Here is an 8,009-nt window from a genome sequence, read left to right on the forward strand (position 1 = left end):
CCCCCCGGGGGCATAGTTTCTCTCTATCATAATTACTATAATAAAATATTTCTGTCTATCAAATCCTTTGTTTTACACTTAATGCAGTATAACTAGGTGGTAAAATCAAAATATTTGAACAAAACATGAAAAAATTACCTCAAGTGAGCATTAACCAGCTAGCTTGCTAGCAAAGTTAGCTCACTGATGGAAGGTAGTTAAATTTGGCTATTTTGGACATTTCTGAAATAAATATTAATATATATATATAGGGCTGGGCGATATATCGCACGATATTGTTATGCGCATCTCGTCAGTAAAGCCGGTTCCCTTGATTAGTAGTAAGTCGCCATCACCTGCTTTCAGATGGAGCGGTGTTAAATTAACACTCCTGGGGCTGGGAGTGTATATGAGTCCACACTCAAGAGTGTTGAAGTTAATGAGATAATTAAGTGATTAATTAAGTGACTATTGAGCATTATTGAAAATATCTGATGTTAACAAGCAGAATCACTGAAGGAGAAAATCACAAATTGTAAGTTACCATTAAGGTGATGGGTGTTTGCTTTAGTTGGGCTCTAGACCATTATATGATTACTTTAATTTTTACTGTTGTTTGTCTGCTGTTATTGATTTCTAACAGTTAAATATGATCTGATAGTGTTGATTATGTTTTGACATAATCATGCTGTGATCTGAAAAAGGAAACTTATTGAGATAGTTTGGTTTAACTTGTTAGCAGCAGTTTTGTGATTCTTCAGCCTATGATTATCAGTACTTTACTTATAATTCAAAATATTTAATAAACATTGTTCTGATCAATAGATATTCAGATTACTTCATTTAAAACAGACATTAATAATCAGCCTGTGAATCTCAACAATGGTGACAATAATAAAGCATGTTGCAGTGGCTTCCACCAATCACAACTCATTAATGGCTCCCATCATGCATTGCGGTATGAATAAATTATGATCTGAATTGTCTATGTAATTTACTTTTCCTAATTGAATATTCTGCTCATCACCATTGTTGAGATGCATAGACTGAATCTTGACATCTGTGTGTGCCTAGAACAATGATTTTTTTTTAAAAAAACAACTTTTAAGAAATCCTATATATTATATCAAAAATTCTGGGCATTTATGCAGATTCACAGTTATGCTTTAACCAACAACATAAATCAAAGTCAGAAAGAAGGATCTTAATGAGTTCAGTGATCAAGTTCAAATGATGAATGTTACAATATAACCAACATCATCAGACAATTCTTTTCTTTGTTCAACTGGCAGTTACAATTCAGATTCAACAACCAAACAAAATCTAAAGTAAACATATAATGGTCTAGAGCCCAACTAAAGCAAACACCCATCACAATAACGGTAACTTACAATTTGTGATTTTCTCCTTCAGTGATTCTGCTTGTTAACATCAGGTGTCTTCAATAATGTTCAATCATCACTAAATTAATCACTTAGTTCTCTTACGAGAGTCCTCTCGTACTGCGTTTTTGTAAAAACGCTACGGGAAAAGTCTCTTTTCACGAAATACTGAAGCAAAAAATTATCCTTAATTTTCATACATGTAAAGCGCGTTGCGGCAGTGCTTAGCTATGGCGAGACGGCTTGCTCGCTCATTGGCTGCTCTGCAGCAACTGCATAAGCCTATCGAGCGAGGCCTGAGGTGACGTCAGGCCAATGAGGACGCTTCGCGCCCTCCTAGCCATTTCCCGCCGAGACGGGTGTGGCTAACCTCTATATAAGGAGCTCGAGAAGGCTGATTCACTTGATTTTTCTTCTCTTCAGCGAAGCTCTCACATCGCTGGATCACGAGGAAGCAAGCGTCGTTTGAGGCAAGCACTTCAGCGGGACGAGACACTCGAAGCTGCTGGCAATGCCGCCTTCTACAGCCGTACCTGCTGCGCTTTCCGGCGCTATATCCTTTGCATTACTCTGTTCTTGTGTGTGTGTGTGTGTGTTCGCCCCGCGACACTCACCCCCTAAAAGAGCTGCGTCTTTTTAAAGATGCCTTCGTGTGGCTCGTGCCGAGCCCCACTCTCCCAGGGAGACCGCCACGTCATCTGTGTTTCCTGTTTGGGAGAGGACCATGCAGCGCTCGCGCTCGCTGACGGCGGCTGCCCTCACTGCGAGCTTTTGCCGATGGTGACTCTGCGGACTCGCCTGGCATCCTTCTCAGAGTCTGCATTCCCCGCCGCGCTGCCGCGCCGCAAGAAGCGCCGCTCGCAGCGGGTCCCGGAACCCGCTCCAGCCCGACCAAGCTCGCCGGTTCGCCCGCCTGCTTCACCGGCTTCTCCTGTACCTCTTCCTGATGCTCAGCGCCCGCAGTCTGCCGCCGCTTCATCAGAGGAAGTCGTTTCCGAGGCCGCGTCGGGGGAGAAGGATTCCTGCTCTCTGCTAGCTTCAGGCAGCGAGGACTGGGCGAGCTCTGAGGACCTCGCGCCTCCTGCCCGCAAGCCCACTACGAGAGCCAACATCGAGAAGGAGCTCATGCGAGTACTCGCGCTGGCCGCGGCGAGCCTCGGCCTCGAGTGGTCTGCACCGGAACTCCCCTCTCGTACCCGGCTGGATGGTAGCTTCCTCCCTGGTGAGCGCACTTCTCCGGAATCTAAGCCCGCCCCCTTTCTTCCTGAGCTTCATGAAGAAGTGGCGAAGGCTTGGAATGCGCCCTACTCTGCGCGAACGCGCTCGTCTGTGTCGCCAGCATTTTCCTCCTTGGATAATGCAAAAGACAGAGGCTACCTTTCACTTCCGCCGGTGGAACAGGCGATAGCAACCCACCTTTGCCCGCCCTCTGCTGGACGGCGGACTAAACCGGTGTTGCCTTCTAAAGCCTGCCGCATGACGTCGACGCTGCTCGCGCGAATTTTCTCCGCCGCTGGGCAGGCTGCGTCAGCGCTACACACCATGGCTACGCTGCAGATATTCCAGGGTGATCTCCTCCGTAAGTTGGATGAGATGGGACCTGAAGCTATCTGCATCGCGGATTTGAGGAGCGCTTCGGATCTAACACTCCGCGCTACCAAGTCTGCTGCACAAGCCATGGGAAGATGTATGGCTTCCGCCACTGTTGCTGAGAGACACCTATGGCTTACGCTCACGGAGATGGCTGATTCCGAGCGCAACGCGTTTCTCGACGCCCCGCTGTCTTCCGCTGGCCTTTTCGGTTCTTCTCTCTCCGAGTTCGTGGAGAGATTTACCGAAGCCCAGAAAGCGTCTCAAGCCTTCAAGCACTTCCTCCCGAAGCGCTCCGGTTCTGCAGCGAGTCGTGAGAAACAGACTCCGCGGAGTTCTCAGCCTCAGCCCCTGCCTTCTGCCACATCTTCACAGCAGCGACAGCAGCACAGCTCTAGGTCCCGCTCTCGCTCTACCAGCCGACGCCCCGCTCAGCGCGGGCCGCGGCCGAGGATTGTGGTAAAGCCGGAAGCCCCGAAGAAGTCCTAGCACTCCTAGGAAAGCGCAGGTGTGTGAGTCCCGCTGCGGCCGGTCTCTCACCCAAGCGCGCCGCTGTTTCAGTCCCAAGACTTGCGACTGTTCCAGCGTTTTCTGCAAGACGCAAGCCCGCACAGTTGCCCACTTGCCTGCACACAAAAGCCGTTTTCACGGCTACCCAGATATATCCCGAAAAGAGTGTATTTTCTGGTGTCCCGGCCACGGCCGATGGTGCTATAAATGTAGTGTCGATGCCCACTCCTCAGTGCCCATCCCTACACATAAGCACAGCCCTACACTTAGGGCTCGCGCACATAAAATCGACTCAGATCGATTGCGCTTCAAATGTAGTGAAAGTGCCCACTTCCCAGTGCCCACATACACTATGTCTCACAGACCACAGGCTCTCTGTAAAAACGAGACCTGTGTGCGCTCGCTCTGCTCAGGCAGACAGCGCGTCCAAAGCAGTGAATGTGCCCGCGTCCCGCCCACATTTACCCGCAGACATGAGTCCCGCGAGACTCGCTCAGCCCTCCCTCACTCAGTTAAGCACTGTAGTAAGGTCGAGGACGAGCGCTCTGCCCGCTGTAATAAGCGCGCCCCCCGCCTCGAATGCCACAGGCATAACGCCTATGTTATCGCACCCCGAAGCACCTCTGTCACACGACGAACAGAGCGTGCTTCGCATCCAGCCCTTAGCCAGCCATGCAGTAGCATGGGCAGCGCTCCCAGGGGTTTCGGACTGGGTGCTAGGCATTATAAAGAGAGGCTTCTCGCTACAGTTTTGTCGACGCCCTCCCCGCTTCACAGCGCGCGTCGAAACTTCGGTGAATTTAGAAGTAGCACACCTACTTCGCGCCGAAATATCAAAACTGATAAGCAAAGGGGCGATAGAGCATGTACCCCTTGCTCAAAGCAAAGGGGGGCTATACAGCAGATACTTTCTAGTTCCCAAAAAGGACGGTGGTATCAGACCCATACTGGATCTAAGACGGCTGAACAAAGCATTAGTGAAACGCAGTTTCAAAATGCTCACGACCAGGAAAATCCTCGCGCATGATCACCGAGGAGACTGGTTCATGTCGATAGATCTGAAGGACGCGTATTTTCAAATACAAATAGCGTCACATCACAGGCGATACTTGAGATTCGCCTTCGAGGGTCAGACATACCAGTATACAGTCCTGCCGTTCGGCTTGTCCCTGGCACCTCGTACATTTACGAAGTGCATGGACGCAGTGCTCGCTCCTCTCAGACTCAGAGGCATGCGAGTGCTGAACTATTTGGACGACTGGCTGATCCTAGCTCAATCACGATCACAGCTCGTGGAGCACAGAACCATTTTACTCGATCACCTCGAGAATCTTGGTATCACAGTCAATTGGACGAAGAGTTCACTGAACCCCAGTCAAACGATTTCGTTTCTGGGTACCATTCTGGACTCACAGTCTATGACAGCGCGGCTGTCGCCACAGCGCGTGCTGCACATTCAGCGCGCAGCGAGATCTTTCCGCTGCGGCGCGACTACCCCGCTCAGGACGTTTCAAAGGATGCTAGGTCTCATGGCCTCAGCATCACCGGTTCTCCAGCTGGGCTTGCTCCGCATGCGTCCTCTGCAGTTCTGGTTGAAAGCGCGAGTACCGCGCGGAGCGTGGGTGTCCGGCCGGTTACGTCTCAAGGTCAATCAGAGCTGTGTGACAGCCCTAATACCTTGGTTGGCGGGCGACTGGTACCGATCAGGTGTAAGCCTGGGGACTTCCTCGGGAGTGAGGATGGTGTCGACAGACGCATCCACCTCGGGATGGGGAGCGCTGCTCGAGGGCAGACCGTTCTTCGGCCTGTGGTCGAAACGAGAAAAGCTCCAACACATCAACTGCCTGGAGATGCTGGCAGTGCACAATGCGCTGACGCGTTTTTGTCCCCAAATCAAGGACCAACACGTCGTAGTCCGTTCGGACAACACGGCCGTGGTGTCCTTTATAAATCGCCAGGGCGGTCTGAGATCCACATCCCTGTACAGGCTGGCGAAACGCCTCCTAATATGGGCTCAGCACAATTTGCGCTCGCTGAGAGCAGTGCATGTGCCTGGGCTCCAGAATGTGGGCCCAGACAGGCTGTCCAGGAACAACATTCCCCTGGGCGAATGGTCTCTACACCCGCAAACAGTCCTGCTGTTGTGGGAAAGATTCGGCAGAGCGGAAGTGGACCTATTCGCGTCCCGCGAAAACGCTCATTGCCCCGTGTTCTTTTCCAAGAACGACAGCGCGCTGTCCCACATGTGGCCGCGCTGCCCGCTTTATGCCTTTCCCCCCGTCTCCCTCTTGCCACAGGTGTTAGAGCGGGTCAAGGAAACGAAATGCTCAGTGCTGCTTGTAGCACCGTTCTGGAAGAACCAAGCATGGTTCCCAGTCCTGATGCAGCTAGCAGACATCGCTCCATGGCCAGTGCCATTGAGGAGAGATCTCCTCTCGCAGGCCAGGGGCTCAATTTGGCACCCACACCCGGAGCTGTGGTCCCTTCACGTGTGGGCGCTCAACGGTTATCCGTTGACCTCGCAGAGGGAGTGATAAATACCATCACTCAGGCCAGGGCGCCGTCAACTCGGCGGCTTTATGCCTCGAAGTGGTCGGTTTTCTCCGGCTGGTGTACAGCTCGGAGCCTATCACCTCTCGATTGTGAGGTGACGGAGGTTCTCTCCTTCCTACAGGAGCTGTTGGATAAGGGCAGATCCCCTTCCACGCTCAAAGTTTATGTGGCGGCTATTACAGCGTTTTCTGGAACAACGCTGGGGCAGTCTCTAGGAAGGAACGATTTAGTCATCCGCTTCCTCAGGGGAGCTAGGAGGCTAAATCCTCCCAGGCCTCCTTCAGTCCCTATGTGGGACCTTTCTACGGTTTTGGCGGCCATGAAAGGTGCCCCTTTCGAGCCTATCCAATCTATTAGCCTCAAACATTTGTCTTTCAAAACAGTGTTCTTGATGGCTCTCGCTTCGGTGAAGCGCATAGGCGACCTGCACGCGCTCTCTGTGAGCCCAGCGTGCTTAGAGTTTGGACCTAACGACTCTAAGGTCATACTCAAACCTAAGCATGGCTATGTGCCAAAGTCCCTCAACACACCATTTCGGGCTCAGGTTATCTCCCTGTCTGCCCTGCCGGGATCAAGTGAGGAAGGGGACTCAAGTTTTCTTTGCCCCATTAGGGCTCTAAGAGCTTACGTGTCCCGCTCTGCTGTCTTCAGACAGACTGAGCAGCTCTTTGTCTCGTTCAGTGGACGTTCCAAGGGAATGGCTGTGTCGAAACAGAGCTTATCCAGATGGATAGTTGACGCCATAGCGCTGGCTTATACTGCCAAGGGCCTCCAGTGCAGTTCCTTACAGGATATATGTACGGCGGCGGGCTGGGCCTCGCCGTCTACATTTATCAGGTTTTACAACCTAGAGGTTCCCGCCTTGCAGGCTAAGCTACTATCGGTATAGCCGATTCAGCTGTCTAACTAGAACACTGAAATCGCATGCGCAACGCGCTGCCGACTGTCTTATGGGCAGAACTGTGTAAGACCCACATTTCCCACATTTAGTTCAGGTTCCCCCACCCTGTCTATGTGATGTCATATTCGCGTCTGCTGACGCAACCATATAAGGACAGAGGAATCCCCTCTTGTCTCTAGACTCTCTCTGTGAGGTCATGTTTTACGTCTGCGGACGTTACAATATAGGGAATTAAGGTTCCCCTCCCTTAATCCCAGGCTCTTTGAGTCTATCTGGTGATTATGCACTGTACACCTGGTTAGCTTCCAGTGATCGGTGTCTTTATCCCAGCACGCACGGCGTTTTACAAGGGGTTCCCGTAGCGTTTTTACAAAAACGCAGTACGAGAGGACTCTCGTAAGAGAACGTACTCGGTTACTAACGTAACCTCGGTTCTCTCTAGAAGAGGGAACGAGTACTGCGTTCTCTGCCGTGCGTACGGTTCACTCTGGTTCGCTTCGGCGATGAAAATCAAGTGAATCAGCCTTCTCGAGCTCCTTATATAGAGGTTAGCCACACCCGTCTCGGCGGGAAATGGCTAGGAGGGCGCGAAGCGTCCTTATTGGCCTGACGTCACCTCAGGCCTCGCTCGATAGGCTTATGCAGTTGCTGCAGAGCAGCCAATGAGCGAGCAAGCCGTCTCGCCATAGCTAAGCACTGCCGCAACGCGCTTTACATGTATGAAAATTAAGGATAATTTTTTGCTTCAGTATTTCGTGAAAAGAGACTTTTCCCGTAGCGTTTTTACAAAAACGCAGTACTCGTTCCCTCTTCTAGAGAGAACCGAGGTTACGTTAGTAACCGAGTACGTTATCTCATTAACTTAAACACTCTTGAGTGTGGACTCATACACTCCCAGGAGTGTTAATTTAACACTGGAGTTTTTGCTGTGTACAAAGAGCCGTAGTTAACTGACAAGCTGAGCCATATCGCATTAATTATTGCTGCCGATACGTCCGCGATATTAATGCGATATGGCTCAGCTTGTCTGTTAACTACGGCTCTTTGTAGTAAATGCATCATCGTTCGGCCATCTTGTCACAGTGCACTGTGCA

At 50.9% G+C, this 8,009-nt stretch overlaps 1 protein-coding gene across 2 annotated transcripts in view; it reads right to left on the reverse strand.

Moving 5' to 3' along the window:
• LOC311292136 (uncharacterized protein) overlaps positions 1 to 8,009 on the reverse strand; it is a 188,706-nt gene that overhangs the window by 30,503 nt on the left and 150,194 nt on the right. The gene's annotated exons all lie outside the window — the stretch shown is intronic.

Source organism: Rutilus rutilus, assembly GCF_951802725.1.
Source record: "Rutilus rutilus genome assembly, chromosome: 1".
Classification (NCBI taxonomy): domain Eukaryota; kingdom Metazoa; phylum Chordata; class Actinopteri; order Cypriniformes; family Leuciscidae; genus Rutilus; species Rutilus rutilus.